Genomic DNA, 16,796 nt, shown 5'->3' with positions numbered 1-16,796 from the left:
AAAACCAGACATATCAAGTTAATAGATGAAATGCACTGATTTTTAACTTACCATATTTGCCCGAATATAGGCCGCACTTCCCCTCCACCCCACTTTAAATCTTTAAAGTGGGGTGTGTGGCCTATATTCGGGGTTTACCGCAGGGATGCGCAATTGGTGTTTTTTATTTTTCATTTAGTTAGGATCCAGATCCTCCGCAGTGCTGCAGGGTACCTGGATCCTTCTCACCGGCAGATGGTGGACGTCTACGCGATGCACGTAGACAACCTCCGCTGACAGCTCTTCCGCCAGGGCTTCTATGGTGGAGCACCCTTCAGGGGGACACCATATTGAAAGACTGAAGTAATCTCACCAATTTAACAATGCATTATATAGGGCCAGGCAAACTCTTCGTGCAGCACAAGCGTTGTGGACGATGGCCCCTGTAGAGATGTCAAGGAGTTGTAATCACAACTCTCTTGTCAACTCTCCATTTAGTGAATAAACCATGACACTTTAGAAATTCAGTTTAAACAATGGAAACTACAGATTTGCTTAAGCAAGCATGGTCTGGCAAAAAAAATACACAGAATAGATGTGGGAAAAATATATATAAAAAAAAAAAAAAAAAATCACAGAAGCAACCAGTAAAATGTTCATATTGATCACAAGTGATGCGTATAAATACGGACCATAGTATCCATGGTATCATTTGACAAGGAGAAATTATCAGCAGAGCATGAAGACTAATGAGTACCCCTTAAAAATGCTAATTGTGCTCTCTGGTATAGTGAGCAAATAAACCTTAAAAAGGTTTTGTACCCTGTTAGCCATTGAGAAAACAGGAGAAAAGTATAGTTAAAATTATACCATTTATTGGCTAACAGAGTTTAATTGCGAGCTTTGGAGACCAAGTTGTTAGATCCCCATCCTCATCCCCATGCATTAATAAAGCTAACACAGACTTTTCTAAATACAAAAACACAATTCACATGTTAACAAAGACTTTAGATAAACACAGAGGTGTTGGGGAATTTGTTCAGCAGAAAATTAGCTGGACTAGCAGACAGATGGACAGATATGTTTCAATCAAAACATCCTTGGTCAGTTTACTCCTTGGTCAGTTTACTCCCTGGTTAGAGGAGCCATAAAACCATTTGACAGATTCCAGATCCATGAAGGTGTCAAATGTTCCCAGGAATGATTTGTTTGTAGTTGATTCAATTGAGAGAGGATTAATGGTTTATAATGTTATAATGGGAGATGAATTCTCTGTCTCTATTGAGGCCAGTTAGTAGGGTAATAAAATGTTATATTCGTTTGATCTCCCATAGTTTTCACTCCCTCTGGGTGCGTAACGATCCCATCAGTACTGACAGCTTCCCATCCTGAATGCTGTGTCCAGGCTGACCGAAATGTTCTCCAACATTACAAGCCATCAATCCTCTCACAATTCGAATTAACTACAAACAACTTATTCCTGGGAACATTTGACACCTTCATGGATCTGGCATCTGTCAAATGGTTTTATGGCGCCTCTAACCAGGGAGTAAACTGACCAAGGATGCTTTGATTGAACCATATCTGTCCATTGGATCTCTGCTAGTCCAAATAAACCTTAGCATCATTGTTTTATTCTTTATTCTAGATGTTTAACCATATGTATTAATACATTCTTAAAAAAAAACACACAAACTAACAAGAAGCTTTTTCAGTTTCTATGCTTGCTTTTGTGGCATATGACATCCCTGAAGAATTACTACAATTTTAATTAAAATGAAGAATTATTCCTAGGAGGGCTATCTGGGCAATCCTCAGTAGTAGAAAGTAGGTTTCTAATGTTAAATTAATAATAAATTAACAATGCGACTCATTCTGAAAAGCAGAAGGAACAGCATCTTTAGGCTGAGTCATATATATATATATATATATATATATATATATATATATATATATATATATATAATCTTCCATCATTTGATTTCCCCATTATTGTGCCTTCCATAAAACATTATAGGTGATGTCAACAACAGCCACATATGTTTTCTCTGTTCTGTAAGTAGACCGATATTATAGTCTTCGGAAACTATGAAGCAGCACAACGAGAAAGTCTAGAACCCAGAAAAGCCTCCAACCAGACTAGTACGTTACATATAAACAAAAATAGTGCTGCAGACAGAGAAGCTGTGGAAGGCCCGGGGCACGAAGGCCCATCGCTGCTGTGTCAGTGACCCCCGACAGCCCCCGCCCCCTCCCATGCAATTACCTTGTCAGCAGCTCGTCTCACTGTCACGCTCGTATAGTACTACCGGGTGTTGCGCTTCCCCGGTAAACAATGCAATGTCTATACCGGGTGGGGATCAGACTCTACTCTCAATGGATCGAGCCCGGGCACATATGCTGCATACAAAGAGCGAAGCAGGGGGAAGTTTGCTGGTGGTGTATTGGGTGTTTGTACCGCCGGTTTAGCTGTGTATATGAATACAGGTTGCTCTGGGTTTTCCAGCAGACTCTCGCGGAATGTCAGTGGCCGGGATTGTATTTCGAAAGATCCGCCATTTTCACCTCGTCATCCTGATCAACCTCCTCCCCTCTTCTGTGACAGCCTGTGCAGACACAGAGGGGCAGGCGCAGCACCAATCCAGCACACCGGAAGGAGAAAGAGGAGGCGGCACAAACTAATCCACAGGGTACAAACTCTGGAGGGAGGAGAAACAACACAAGAAGTACACCGAGGATAAAATGCATCACAAACAACGCAGAGCTACACCCACAATTATCAGGCAAAAGCCACAATGACTGTCCGAGACACAACAGAATAGGACGGGTTGTTGGTAACACGAAAAGAAGCAACGGACATAGAAGATCCTCAGCATGTAATGCCACACCTGCCACTGTTTTTGTAAATCACCGCACGCACGCAACTCATATAGATATACTTATTTAAGCAGGTCTTCAGTTGTGGTTTCAGGGATGGCCCACCGAAAACTAAAAAGCATCTGATTAGGTAGGCCTGGCCTTATGATACAATATTACGACATAAGAGGCAGCTGGTTCACTGTGATCCAGAGCAATGGAAATCTACGTGATTTAACCCCTTCGAGACAAAGGCTGATTTTACTTTTTGTACCCTTTGTGACAATGGCCTTTTTAACATTTCTGCGCTGCTTGTGTTTAGCTGTAATTTTCTTCTTTCCCGTTTACTGAACCCACACACATTAGATATTGTTTTTTTCAGGACAAGAAGGGCTTTCTTTAGATGACATTGTTTTGATTGTATCATATTATTTACTATTAAAAAAATTATAAAATATGGTGAAAAATTTAGAAAAAAATGACTGTTTCTAACTTTTAGTTGAAAAATCTTTTACTCATCTATAAAAGGTAATGAAAAAACCTGCTAAATAGATTCTACTATTTGTCCTGAGTTTAGAAATACCCAATGTTTTTATGTTTTTTTGCTTTTTTCTACCCATTATGGGGCAATAAGTACAGGTAGCGTTTTGCTATTTCAAAGCCATTTTTTCCAAATCTGGTAATTCTTCCCCCCTTGTGCCATTTCGGGTATCTTTGAACCCGGCCAATGCAATTTACCCCATCAAGTCATATATTTTTGAAAACTAGACAGCCCAGGGTATTCCAAATGCTAGTATTTTAACTCTTTCCATGCACCATATCTACCACCAGTCTTTGTCAAACTTTGTGGTAGTCATTTGTTTGCATTTGGTTTTCCACACACATTTTACTTCAGGTATGAATTAAAATGTTCTCGTTTATGTCACTATCACAAAACACCCCAATATGTGTTCAGCAACATCTCCTGAGTACAGCGATACCTCACATGAATGATTTTGCCTGGCTGTTTTGGGGCAAAAGGGCCACATTTGGGGCATGCGCTTTTTTCAATGTTGAACTTTGGCATTTGGGATCCACTGCCCATGCCCTATTTGGTACATCTTTGAGCCGGGCCATTTCAGTGTGCCCAACAAAACCATATATTTTTCAAAACTAGACACCACAGGGTATTTTAAATGCTGGTATTTTAACTCTTTGCATGCACACATTTTACCACCAGCATTTTTTCAAAGTTTGCAGTAATATTTTTGTGTGTGTATTTTTCCCACACACACCTACTTTATGTATGAATTTACAGCTCCTGGTATATGCCGCTGTCACACGACACCCCATAATGTGTTCAGCAACATCTCCTGAGTGCAGTGATACCCCACATGCATGGGTGTGTCATTTTTTGGGGGAACTAAAAGGCCACATTTGGTACGTGTGCATTTTTCTAATTGGAAATTAGATGTGTGGCCATCCTTCCCCCCGTGTTAATTGGGACGTTGTTGAACCTGGCCCATTCAATTTACCCCATCAAATCATACATTTTTTAAAAGTAGACACCCCACGGGCATTTAATATGCCAGTATTTTAACTCTTTCCATGCGAGAATTGTTTTAAGCTAATATGCTAATTTTAGGACTTGCTCACAAAAATATATTTTTTTTTTTTTTTTTTTAAATTTTAATATTTTTTTTCAACTTGGAGGTTCCCCTGATAGTGACATCAGTGGGAAATGATTTTTACATTTTACTGTTTTTTTACTATTTTTTTCTAATTATTATTATTTTTATTTTATTTTTTAATTTATTTTTACTAATCACACTGTGATTAGAAAGCTGGGCTCCATTGACTTGCATGGTGAATGCAGTACCTGTATTCAACCTGCAAGTGGAGCCAAAGTTCTCTAGATGGTCTGGACCATCTAGCGAGCTTTTAAAATTTGTGGTTCCTGTTACAGGACGGCGGCCATCTTCCTTGATGGCGAAGATTGCCGGCAGCTGCGGCTGTGACCGCTCTCCGGAGCGGTCACAGCCCATCAAAAGGTTAGTGTTTGGTGTCGCTGGATGCCTCCTGATCGAGGCATTCCAGCGACACCATTTAAGTTTAGGAGGCGATCGTCGATCGCCTCCTAAACGCTTTTAAAACGGGCGTCCGCCGCCATACAAAGTATGGCGGATGTTGACGCCCCGTGGAGGGGCCAGAGATGGCCCCTTCGTGCCGATCGCGGCGTTGCTGAATGCCTCGAGGTCGAGGCATTCAGCAACGCTTTTTGGGTGCAGAAAGCGATAGTAGATCGCTTTCTGCACCCGTTTAAAGACGTGCCGGTCCTGGCACGTCAATTGTCGTAAAGCACATGCTTTTCCGTGCCGTGCCAGGACCGGCAATTGTCATTAAGGGGTTAAAGCCAATATTGCTTGTATGACATGAGAGCTTACATGTCCTAGTGCCAATAAACTGAGAGGATTGAGCATCTGTCAAGCGATATCATGTGTGTCTGGTTTGCGGTGCCAGTGAATTATATAAATAAACTTTGCTCTATTGGTGGTGTATTCAGCAATCAATATCAAGCGAGGTGCTGCTTTACAATAGGGCCATAAATCATATGCACTTTAATGCTAAATGGCCCCTTTACATTTTTTTTTCATGTCTCTTTTGCAAACGCATGGGGGGATTTAAATCCTACTGCAGCAGCTGCCTTCCTTGTAAGTCAGGTACGTGCATTTTTTTCATTTTGGAAGAACGCATATTAACTCCTTGACGACAAATGATGGTCCAGGCACATCATGTAAAAACAGTCCGTTAATGACAATTGACTTGCCTTTAAGCGGGTGTAGAAAGCAATCTACAGTCGCTTTCTTTACCCAAACGGTGTTGCTGTAATGCCTCGATGTTAAGAGCATCAGGGGCCATGTCTGGCCCCTTCCTGGGGTGCCCGTTTTTGTTCAGCTTAGGAGGCGATCAACGATTCAGCGACACCAGGACGTGCTTTGACTGCTCCGGAGAGCGATCACAACCGCCACTCCAAGAGATTTTGCCACTTGCAAGACGGTGGTGCATCCTTTAAAAAATAAAAAAGTTTCCTGAGAACTCTGGCTCCCCTTGCATGTTGAATACAGGTACTGCATTCAACCATGCGAATCAATTGAGCCCAGCTTTCTAAAATAAAAGAAAATAAAACAAAAAAATAGTAAAAAAAAAAATTATAATGTTAACATGTAAAAATAATTATTCCCTGATATCAGGTTAACCTTCCAGTTCCAAAAATGTAAAAAAAAGGGCCAAAAAAGAAATATATATATATATATATATATATATATATATATATATATATATATATATATATATATATATATACATATATAAAAGTTTGCTTTTATGAGCAAATCCTAAAATTAGCGCTGTATATTCAAATAATTCTCGCATGGAAAGAGTTTAATGCCCATGGGATGTCTGCTTTTAAAAAAAATATACGATTTGATGGGGTAAATTGAATTGGCCGGGTTCAACAATGTCCCAATTAACACAGGGACAGGATGATCAGATGTCAAATTTCCAATTTGAAAAATGCACATGTCCCATGGCCTTTGAGCCCCCAAACAACCAAACAAACCCATGCATGGGGGTATCACTGTACTCAGGAGATGTTGCTAAACACATATTGGGGTGTTGTGTGACAGGAGCTGTAAATTCATACCTAAAGTACAATGTGTGTGGGAAAAATAAAAAAAATACACACAAAAAAATACTATTGTAAACTTTCACAAAGGCCGGTTGTTAAATTGTGTGTATGGAAAGAGTTACAATTCCTCCACTTGAAATACCTTGGGGTTTCTAGTTTTCATAATATATAGTTTTATTGGGCACATTGAATTGGCCAGGCTCAAAGATGTACCAAATAGGGCATGGGCACAGGATCACCAAATGTCAAAGTTCAACACTGAAAAAATGTGCATGCCCCAAATGTGGCCCTTTTGCCCCCAAACAGCCGTGCAAAAGCATGCATGGATGATATCACTGTACACGGGAGATGTTGCTGAACACGTATTGGGGTGTTGTGTGACAATGACATATAACAGGACCTGTAAATTCATACCTGGAAAAAAATACAAAAATGTAACATGCTAACTGAGGCCTATAGAGTCTGACATGCAACTCTTGGGTTGTTTGCAGTTTCTTTGAGCATTTTACGGAGTGACCTTGAGGTGAAGTTGCTGGGACCTCCACTCCTGGGAAGATTGGCAACTGTCTTGAATGTATTCCACTTTTGCATAATCTTTCTCCTTAACCCCTTAATGATAAGACCGTTTCTTACTGGTACATTTTGGGACAATGGCTCTTTTAACATTTTTCAGTGTTGCTGTTTAGCTGTAATTTTCTCATCTTGTGATGAGAAAAAACCTGCTAAATAGATTCTACTATTTGTCCTGAGTTTAGAAATACCCAATGTTTTTATGTGTTTTGCTTTTTTTTGCACGTTATGGGGCAATAAGTACCAGTAGCGTTTTGCTATTTCAAAACCATTTTTTCCCCAAAGCTGGTCATTCTGCGATAAGATGTGCTATTTCGGGTATCTTTGAAGCCGGCCAATACAATTTACCCCGTCAAACCAAATATTTTTGAAAACCAGACACCCCAAGGTATTTCAAAAGCTGGTATATTAACCCTTTCCATGCCCTATTTTTACCACCAGCCTTTGTCACACTTTATGGTAGTAAATCTTTTTTGTATTTTTTTCACACACGTTGTACTTCAGGTATGAATTTACCCCCCTGGTATATGTCACTGCCAAACAACACCCCAATATGTGTTCAGCAACATCTCCTGAGCGCAGTGATACACCACATACATGGGTTTGTTGGGTTATTTGGGAGGTGTGTATTTTTTTGCCATTTAGACATCTGGTCAGTCTGTGCCCACGTCCCATATTTGGGACATCTTTGAAGCCAGCCAATTCAATTTACCCCATCAAATCATACATTTTTTAAAACTAGGCATCCTATGGGCATTTATAATGCCAATATTTTTTTTTTTTTTTTTTTTTAACTAATGACACTGATTAGTGAGCTGGGCTCTATTGACCTTGCATGGTTGAATGCAGTGCAAAAAGTGAGAAAACCAGTAAGAGGAATAGAATAGTAAATAAATGAAATAATCAGCCGTAATGACTTTCCTTTTGTGTATGGAAACACAGCTGCAGCCCTTAAGCAACACTCTCCGGGTGTTGAAGAATTTCAGCCAAAAGTTCACTAGGGGGCGCTCATGTATTCCATTCAATGTGGATGATAAATAAAAACAAAACAAAGAAAAAATAAATAGTGCAGGTGTACAAAAAGGTATGATGTGCCCTGCGTATCGCAGATTTCACACTCACAGTGTTTCTGTGTGGTTCAGTGCGTCACAGGGATGGCCTCAGGGTCCACGTAAGGGATATATACCGAAAAGAAAACCAAAAAAAGGTATCCAATAGTGTGTATTGTATATAGCGCTGGAGGCGCAACAAGTGAAGATATACTAACACAAGTGTAAAGATGCCCGTAGTTCTTGGTGACGGTCTGGTCACGTTCGTATATTCCTCAATCTGGTAAATCCGGTGATGAATGCCAGTGGGTGTGTGGTGTATCAAACAGCCACTGTCCACATGAGAGGTGTAGTAAAAGATGTATTTTATTCCAGGATAACAATAAGCTGGATCTATAACAGATGCAGCTATAAAAGTATTAACAAATAAAATAAATAAAAAGCACTTGTACGAATAAAAAGTAATAAAAGTAGTCCAAATGGTCACTCAACGCGTTTCGCCATGTAAGGCTTCATCAGGAGTATTTTCTGCTCGTGTGAGAAGGTCCTTTTAACTGTTCGGCACCAAATGCTGTCTGTGTTGTGGCGTCTGACGTCAGGCCGGTAATTACTTCCGGGTGCCATTCATTCGCCTGCATGTAGAGGTCGCTGTTTTGAATGTCTCAGATGTCTCAGTCGGAGATTGCGTTTTGCCATAGGATAGAAGATGAGTAAAAGAACAATATTTAAATCGTTGTGTTAATGTGTTTTCTTGTTACAGGTGGCAAGAAGAACGCAGGAGGACGGAAACAGTATTGTCCGTTCAGGAAACGAAGCAGGAGGGACCGTGGCGGTCCGGGACATGTGTTCTAACCGGTATATATGCCGGTGTATAGGTTCGGGACAGTATTCTCCATGCGGGAAGGGGCTATAACGTTGCGGGATATACATTCTGACCGATATTAGTACACCGGATGTACATTCTGACCGGTGTTAGTGCCGGTAATGATTCTACCGGTGGATAAGTTAGGGTAGAGGAGGGGCCCGAGGGCTGAAGCGGCATAGGGGTGCATGAACGGCACGAAAAGGAAAAAAACGCAGATGAAATACCGGAAGGCAAAGGGTTACACAAGAATGTGACAGTGTATAGAGTCAGCAAGAAGGGGATAAAAAAACCCCAAGTTCTTATGAAGATCCGCTGGAAATACTAAGTACTGGTGGAGTACTAATAAATGCAAGCTCGTATATTGTCTTATATTGTGTCTGTAAGCTCTATACTAAGTCTATAATAAATATATTGTGTCTGTAACATTTATACTCAGTCTATAATAAATGTTAGTAAAATGGAATGCAATAAACTTCATTCAAAATGTTATTAGTTATTTGTGTGGTATTGTTGGGATAAAAGGATGCTTATATGATGTATCCAATAATGCCTAAATATGTGCAAGGTGTTACGTACCTGGCTGCCGGTCCCTCCGGGTCCGCGGATCTTCAGCCGCTGCGGAGAGGAGGGAGACCGACGGCATCAGCCGCCACGGAGGAGGGGGAGACCCTTGTCATCTATGTACCTTTTCCAGAGCACCAGGTCTGCACCATATTTAGATGATTATTATTCCAAACTGATTGATCTTCCCACTCAGCTACAAATAAATTTGCGTAGCTGGGTGCAAACCTGGTGCCCATTGCTGTACCGCATAGTTGTAAATAAAATGTGTCCTCGAACCAAAAGTAGTTATATTTGAGGAAATGTTCTATATACTCAAGAATGAATGATTTTTGTCTAGGGTCCATATCTCTATCCCTGGAAAGTGTGTTATCAATTGCTTCGATTCCTTGTGTGTGGTTTATAACAGTGTAAAGAGATGAAACATCCCCGGATCCAGGGTCAGCCTCACTTGTGAGGCTTCCGTGGATGCTGCAAAGTCGCTGATCGCGATGCAGCTGTTTAACAGCAGTCCGTACATGTACGGCTTTGACGTTGTTATTGCATTGTACTGCAAGCCCGTACATTGTTTAAATTCTTTGGAAATGGCCTTATAACCCTTCCCAGACTGATGGGCAGCAACAATTGCTTCTCTAATATTGTATATATATAAATACCGTATTGGCTCGGATATAGGCCGCCCCCGTATATAGGCCGCACCCTAAAAGTTTGGTGCTTTTTTAAAGAAAACGTTTTTTTTTAATAGACATGCTGCCACTCTGCCCCCCCGAGATATGCTGCCACTCTGTCCTCCCCCCCGAGATATGCTGCCACTGTCCCCCCGAGATATGCTGCCACTGCCCCCCCCGAGATATGCTGCCACTGTCCCCCCCCGAGATATGCTGCCACTGTCCTCCTCCTTCTCCCCCCAAGATATGCTGCCACTCTGCCCCCCCCCCCCCGACTTACCAGAGCAGACTCCCGGGTGTCTTGCGGGGCCGGCGGGGGAAATCTACGCCAGGGGGCGCCTGAGGTCAGCGTTTCCCAGCACCAAGAAGCAGCTCTCAGTTCAGAGGATTTTGGCGGGTTTCTGAACTATTTTTTTCCTGGGTTTTTGGTAATATTACGCTATTTATTTGAATATGCTGATTTTGTTTAGCAGTTTGCTGTCTGATAAAGAGTCCTGGCGTCCTGTTTTCTGATTTGGGAATTTTTTTCTACTTGTACCCATGTAGGTTATAAGTTTTTTGTGCGATTCAGCTACGGATTGCTATGGCTGCTAGGGCCTCTGCCCTATCAGTAGTCTCAAGAAGAGCTCTATGGTTTAAATCAGCTTCAAAACACCATTTGTGTGGGGTCTCCTTCTCTGGGAAAATTCTGTTCAGGAAAGAACTTGAAGCATTTTTTGCCGAAACATAAACCTCTGCCTTGCTTTCATCCCAACCCATTTAAATCATCCAGGAGTAAGGATTCTAGACCTTAGTCCTGATTTTGAGATAGACCTTACAGTTCCAGGTTTCGTCCTTTCCGAGGAAGAGGCAGACCTTCCTCCTCTAAACAGGACGATGTGGTCTGCAAGATGACATAACGCCAGAAACATTGTGGTAGGGGGGATGCTGACGAGACTTCTACATCAGTGGGGTCAAATATCTCCGGACACCTGGACTCTGGCAATCGTCTCCGGCGGAGCTTGTCAGCACTCCTCCAGAGCATTTTATGATATCAGCCCCCTTTGGATCCTTTCAGGAGGATGGCACTTCTGGATCTTATTCAGGGCTTCATAAACAAAGGGGTGTTGATCCCTTTGCCAACGGGCCAAAGAAGAAGAGGTATTTACTCCTACGTCTTCGCTGTTCCTTCAAAAAATCCCTCAAGACCCACTTCTTTAAGGATGCTTACAACATAGCACACTAACGCCCTCCCATATTCCTTTAGCTCACCTTTCCTAGTCCCTCTCCTGCAATACTTTTACAAGTGTGGCTGGTCTATCCCTAATAACGGCACTTTTACCTATTGTGTAATATACCCTAACTCCCTCTAGACTGTAAGCTCGTTTGAGCTTCCTCACCTGTTGTCTCTGTTAGTCAATTTGTTATGTTACATACTACTTGTTATGTCCTGTCTGCCCATTATACAGCGCTACGGAATTTGATGGTGCTATATAAAACAATAAATAATAATAATAATAATCCACCATAGAGCTTCTTTGCAAGGGAGAATTTTTAGCTACTCTTGACCTTCAAGATGCCTATCTTCATGTTCCCACCAGAGAAGAGTCGCAAAAGTTTCTTCAGGTAGTCTTCCCTTCCTCAGGAAGGATTCCTTACTTCCAGTTCCAGGCCCTTCGCTTTGGTCTCGCATCTGCACCAAGAAGCTTCACCAAGCAGCTGTCATGAGTTGCACATTTCCTGAGAAAAGAAGGAATCAAGGTGATCCCTTATTTAGATAACTGGCTTCTGGCAGCAAGCTCTCCAGATCTTATAATTCACAGGACTGTATGCCTACTTCAGGATTTGGGATGGATTATCAATTTTCATAAATCCCTTTGCTTCCCACCTAACAATTTCCTTTCAAGGATTGGTCCTAGACACCTCCTGTCACCTCCTGCCGGGAGACAAGGTTAAAAATATCACCAGTCTTCCCCGCTTGATTCTATCCAGTCTGAGAGTCTATCTTGATTCGATCCAGCTTCTTGTGCGGAATAATGATGTCTATAAGACCTGCACTGGCATGGGCTCTTGTTCATATGCATCCTCTACAGAGTTTTATCCTAGAGACATGGGATCGATCCATTTTGGCTCTCTCAAGAAAGTATGCTATTCCAGCCAGTGTTCGCTTTTCCCTCAGATGGTGGCTTTTGAGAAGAGCCAGTGTTCAGGGCTGGTTTGGACCGAACCTGCATGGACAGTTGTTCCAACAGAAGCCAGCGCGTCCGGGTGGGGAGCCACACTAGAAGAAGAATACAGACAAGGCTTCTGGTTAAACCAGGAACGACTACTACATATCAATGTGCTGGAGCTTCTAGCAGTCTGGAAAGTGCTCCTTTCTTGGCAGTACAGATTACGAGGAAAAGCAGTGAGTATCCTATCAGATAATCACATGGTAATGGCTTTCTTGAACAAGTAGTGAGACAGAAGGAGCTTCCAATTGGGGACTCTTCTTCAGTCCAATTTCTGAATGGAGCCTGAGGTATTTTACATTCCTGCAGATCACGAGAGACTGGGGAACTCCAGAGATCAACCTCCTGGCAACAGCAAGCAACAAAACACTGTCTCTGTTAGCTCTGGATGCCTTTTTTTAGACTTGGGACTTCAAGTTAAGTTACGTCTTTCCCCCTCTTCCTCTCATCACCAGAATTCTAAGGAAGATCAAGAGAGAGAGATGCCTGGTGATCCTCATGCTCCGACTGGTCCCAAAAGGATTTGGTACCCAGAGCTAATCCGTCTGTCCGTAGACTGCCCAAAGAAGTTGAAAAGCAAGCTGGACCCGCTCCACCATGGGCCTGTGCTCCACCCGAACATCGCTTACTTCAAATTGACGGCGTGGCTTCTGAAAGGGAGAGATTAATCCAGGCTGGTCTTTCTGAAGAGGTGGCTGATACCCTGATGAGAAGCCGGAAGCAGGTTACCAATATCGGGTTTGATAAAATCTGGAAGTCCTTCTGCTCCTGTTGTTTCTGTTAGCAACATCTTAGACTTCCTGCAAACAGGTTTTCGTAAGGGTCTGTCTCCAACCACCCTGAAGGTTCTTGTGACAGCCCTTAGCTTTCTATTGAACGAGCAGTTAGCTGTGCATCCTTGGGTCTCTCGTTTTATGAAAGCCATCTCTAGACTTTGTCCGTTCAAGAGACCTCTAGTTCCCTCCTGGAACCTGAATTTAGTTTTAGCTATCCTGGCAAACCCCTCAAACCTATCCTTTCAAACCCCTCAAAGACATTCAGATTTCTCACCTGGAAGATTGTCCTATTGGTGGCATTGACATTTGCTAGAAGAACAGCCGAGATCCAGTCTCTCTGTGTTTTGAGTCCTTACCTTTAGTTTTTTGAGGATAGGGTAGTTTTGTGTACCCCTCCGGGGTTTCTTCATAAGGTCATCTCGCTATTTAATTTACAGCAAGATATTGTCCTGCTGTTTTTTTCCCCTAAACCTAGTTATGACAAAAAAATACCTGCTTTATTGCTTGGATGTAGGAAGATGCTTGGACTCATATCTGCAGAAGACTGTTCCATGGAGATTGTCCAGTCTCTTTGTTTTATTTTCCAGAGCTAGAAAGGGTCTTAGATGGTTAGTTAGATGGCTGATCACCATTATTGCTGAAGCTTACAAGGCTGCTGGTAAAGAACCCCCCTCTGGTCTCAAAGCTCATTCCTCTTCGGGGGTCGCAACATCTTGGGCTGAAGCTGCTGGAGTTCCAATCTAGCAAATTTGCAAAGCTGCTGTGTGGAAAAGTGTTCATACCTTTGTCAAACATTTTTGTTTGCAGACTGCCGGTCTGGATGATGCTAAATTCGATAGAAGAGTCCATTGTTTCATTCCCTCCTTAATTTCTTTTTTATATCTCCTATGCTACTGGAGAATTTATTTTCCCTGCCACTTCCAGTTAGCAACTTTTTTGCCCTCTCTAATACATATTTTGGTATTTTGTATTTAATGAAGGATAGGGGAGGTTCTGGGGGGGTTTATTCTTTCCTGCCTTATTCGGATAGGCGGAGCCATCTCCTATGCTACCTGGAGGTGATGAGGAAAATAAATTCCTTGGTAAGAATTTAATGTTTCCAGTCTAGAATTTTAACCCTTTCTCCACCAGAACCAGGTCACCCGCATGCTTGGAGTAAGATGTGCCCATGACAGGCCATGCTGCAGCTTCCCCCAAAGGTAATGTATGTGCCCTTTTCCCTAATAATAGCATATTAATGCACTTACAATATACTTGCATCCTTATTTGCTATGACTGTATGGGATGCTTGGCTGTCCCTTTAGCTTAACTATAAATTACGCAGGGCCAGCCAAGCTTTTCCTGCAGGAAGTTGAGTTGAACCTTCATAATGTATAAAGTCAGGGAGCTGAAACTCTCTTGCCAACTATTTCTTTAGTGAATAGACCCAATAATTTTGATTGGAAAGACATTAGAAATATTTTACGTATTGCTTAATTTTACTTTTGGACCCCCATCTATCTTCTCTCCAGAGTGATCACATGCACCATATTGAAAGGCGGCATGCCTTTCAAATATGGCAACTCCCTGCTGCTGGGAAGAGCACAGGAAGCAATCAACGATTTTCAAATTCTGATTGATGGTAAAATGGCTGCATGAAAAGTGCCCAAAAAGTTCAGTAGCCTGGGTTGTCTACTTTTGAAAAATATGTACATGTGGGAGGTGATTCATGGATTCATAATAGATATCAATACATTGTTACAATGTCAGTACAGCTAATTTTGGAGGAAAAAAAAGCGTTTGAAATAGAAATAGCCACTTTAACTTATTTGCCTATAATTTGTGGGGGACAGAATAAAAACATGGGGTATTTATAAATTGGGAAAATATTAGAATCTATTTAGCAGGTTTGGGGCAAATATTACACAGATAAGCTGTTTAAGGGACATAGGTGGTACTCCCAAATGTTTTGGGACAAAAGTGGCACTATGCGACATGTTACTTGTGACGTCTGGGAGTGGGCAATTTTCACACTGAGACCATGAGGTTTCTAGTTATGGCCCTGTATTAAATTGTCTAAATTAATGAAAAATATTTGTTAAATATTGTATGAATATGAAGGGGAAATGCTAAGGGAAGGGTGTTGAGCTGATGGGAACATAAAGGATGGGTGTAGAGTTGATGAGAAGTTATGTTAGGGAGCATGAAGATGGAGGGGGTGATTGTGGTGCAATGAGGATGGAAATGATGGCTGCATCTTCCCAAAAATCAAAGCACGGAAAGAGTTAAAATACCAGCGTTAATACCCAGAGATTTCTAATTTTGAGAAATCTATGGGTTTGACAGTATAAATTGAAGTTACCAGCTTAAAAGCAAAATAGGCGCAGGCTGGCCAAATGTCAAAATTCCAAATGCGTTCTTCCTAAATATGGCCTTTTAGCCCCCAAACAACCCAAAAACCCTATGCATGGGTGGTGTTACTGTACTTAGTAGATGATGCTGAATACATATCGGGTGTTGTTTGGCAGTAACATTTGCCAGGAGCTGTAAAGTCACACCTAAAGTAAGTTTGTGAAAAAAAATAGGGCTGCAACAACTAATCGATAAAATCGATAATAATCGATAATGAAAATCGTTGCCAACGAATTTCATTATCGATTACTTGAATCGATTTTTATCGATTATAAAATGAGGGTTTTTCAGAGCAAACGCTCTGAAAAATACCCCTCATTATATAAACCGTTTCAGTGACTCACAGCAGCAGCTCCCTACTTACCAGTCCCTCCCTGTAATCACTGTGACAACTGGCCCCGCCCCTTCCTTCTCCAGAACCACATGGCTGTGACACTCATCTAACTGTAAGTATAAAATTAATATTTGGGCTACTGAAAGTTAGGCGAGGTGGGGGTTAATTTAGGGGCAGTTATGGTTAATGGGGTGTTTAGGGTTAATTTAGGGGCAGTTATGGTTAATGGGGTGTTTAGGGGCAGCTATGGTTAATGGGGTGTTTAGGGTTAATTTAGGAGCAGTTATGGTTAATAGGGTGTTTATGGTTAATTTAGGGGCAGCTATGGTTAATGGGGTGTTTAGGGTTAATTTAGGAGCAGCTGTGGTTAATGGGGTGTTTGGGGTTAATTTGAGGCAGTTGTGGTTAATGGTGTGTTTAGGGTTAATTTAGGGGCTGTTGTGGTTGATGGGGTCTTTAGGGTTAATTTAGGGGATGCTGTGGTTGACAGGGTCTTTAGGGTTAATTTAGGGGATGCTGTGGTTGATGGGGTCTTTAGGGTTAATTTAGGGGATGCTGTGGTTAATGGGGTGTTTAGGGTTAATTTAGGGGCAGTTATGGTTAATGGGGTGTTTAGGGCTAATTTAGAGATAAAGGGGGCAAACTAAGGGGAATCTAAATCCTGGGGGCAGTGAAGGTTAACCCAGTACTTATTTATAAAAGTATGGTGTCAGTGTGCTGCGAACTGGTCTGTGACTCTATGAGGGGACCATGAGATATCTGGGGGGTATAAGGCATATCTGGGGAGGACGGAGTGACATATCTGGGGGTATAAGGCATATACAGTATATATAAGGCATATGTGGGGAGGGCAGTGTTTCATGTCTGGGG

At 41.8% G+C, this 16,796-nt stretch overlaps 1 protein-coding gene across 1 annotated transcript in view; it reads right to left on the bottom strand.

The window, feature by feature from the left end:
- Window positions 1-2,544, bottom strand: part of LIN54 (lin-54 DREAM MuvB core complex component) — a 49,264-nt gene extending 46,720 nt beyond the window's left edge. Inside the window, exon 1 of the mRNA XM_053462926.1 lies at window positions 2,246-2,544. The gene's annotated coding sequence lies outside the window, so the exon portion shown is untranslated. The remainder of the gene's footprint in view (window positions 1-2,245) is intronic.
- Between the last annotated feature and the right edge of the window lie 14,252 nt (window positions 2,545-16,796).

This window comes from Spea bombifrons, chromosome 1 (genome assembly GCF_027358695.1).
Source record: "Spea bombifrons isolate aSpeBom1 chromosome 1, aSpeBom1.2.pri, whole genome shotgun sequence".
NCBI lineage: Eukaryota > Metazoa > Chordata > Amphibia > Anura > Pelobatidae > Spea > Spea bombifrons.
This window is presented reverse-complemented; position numbering and strand designations above follow the sequence as displayed.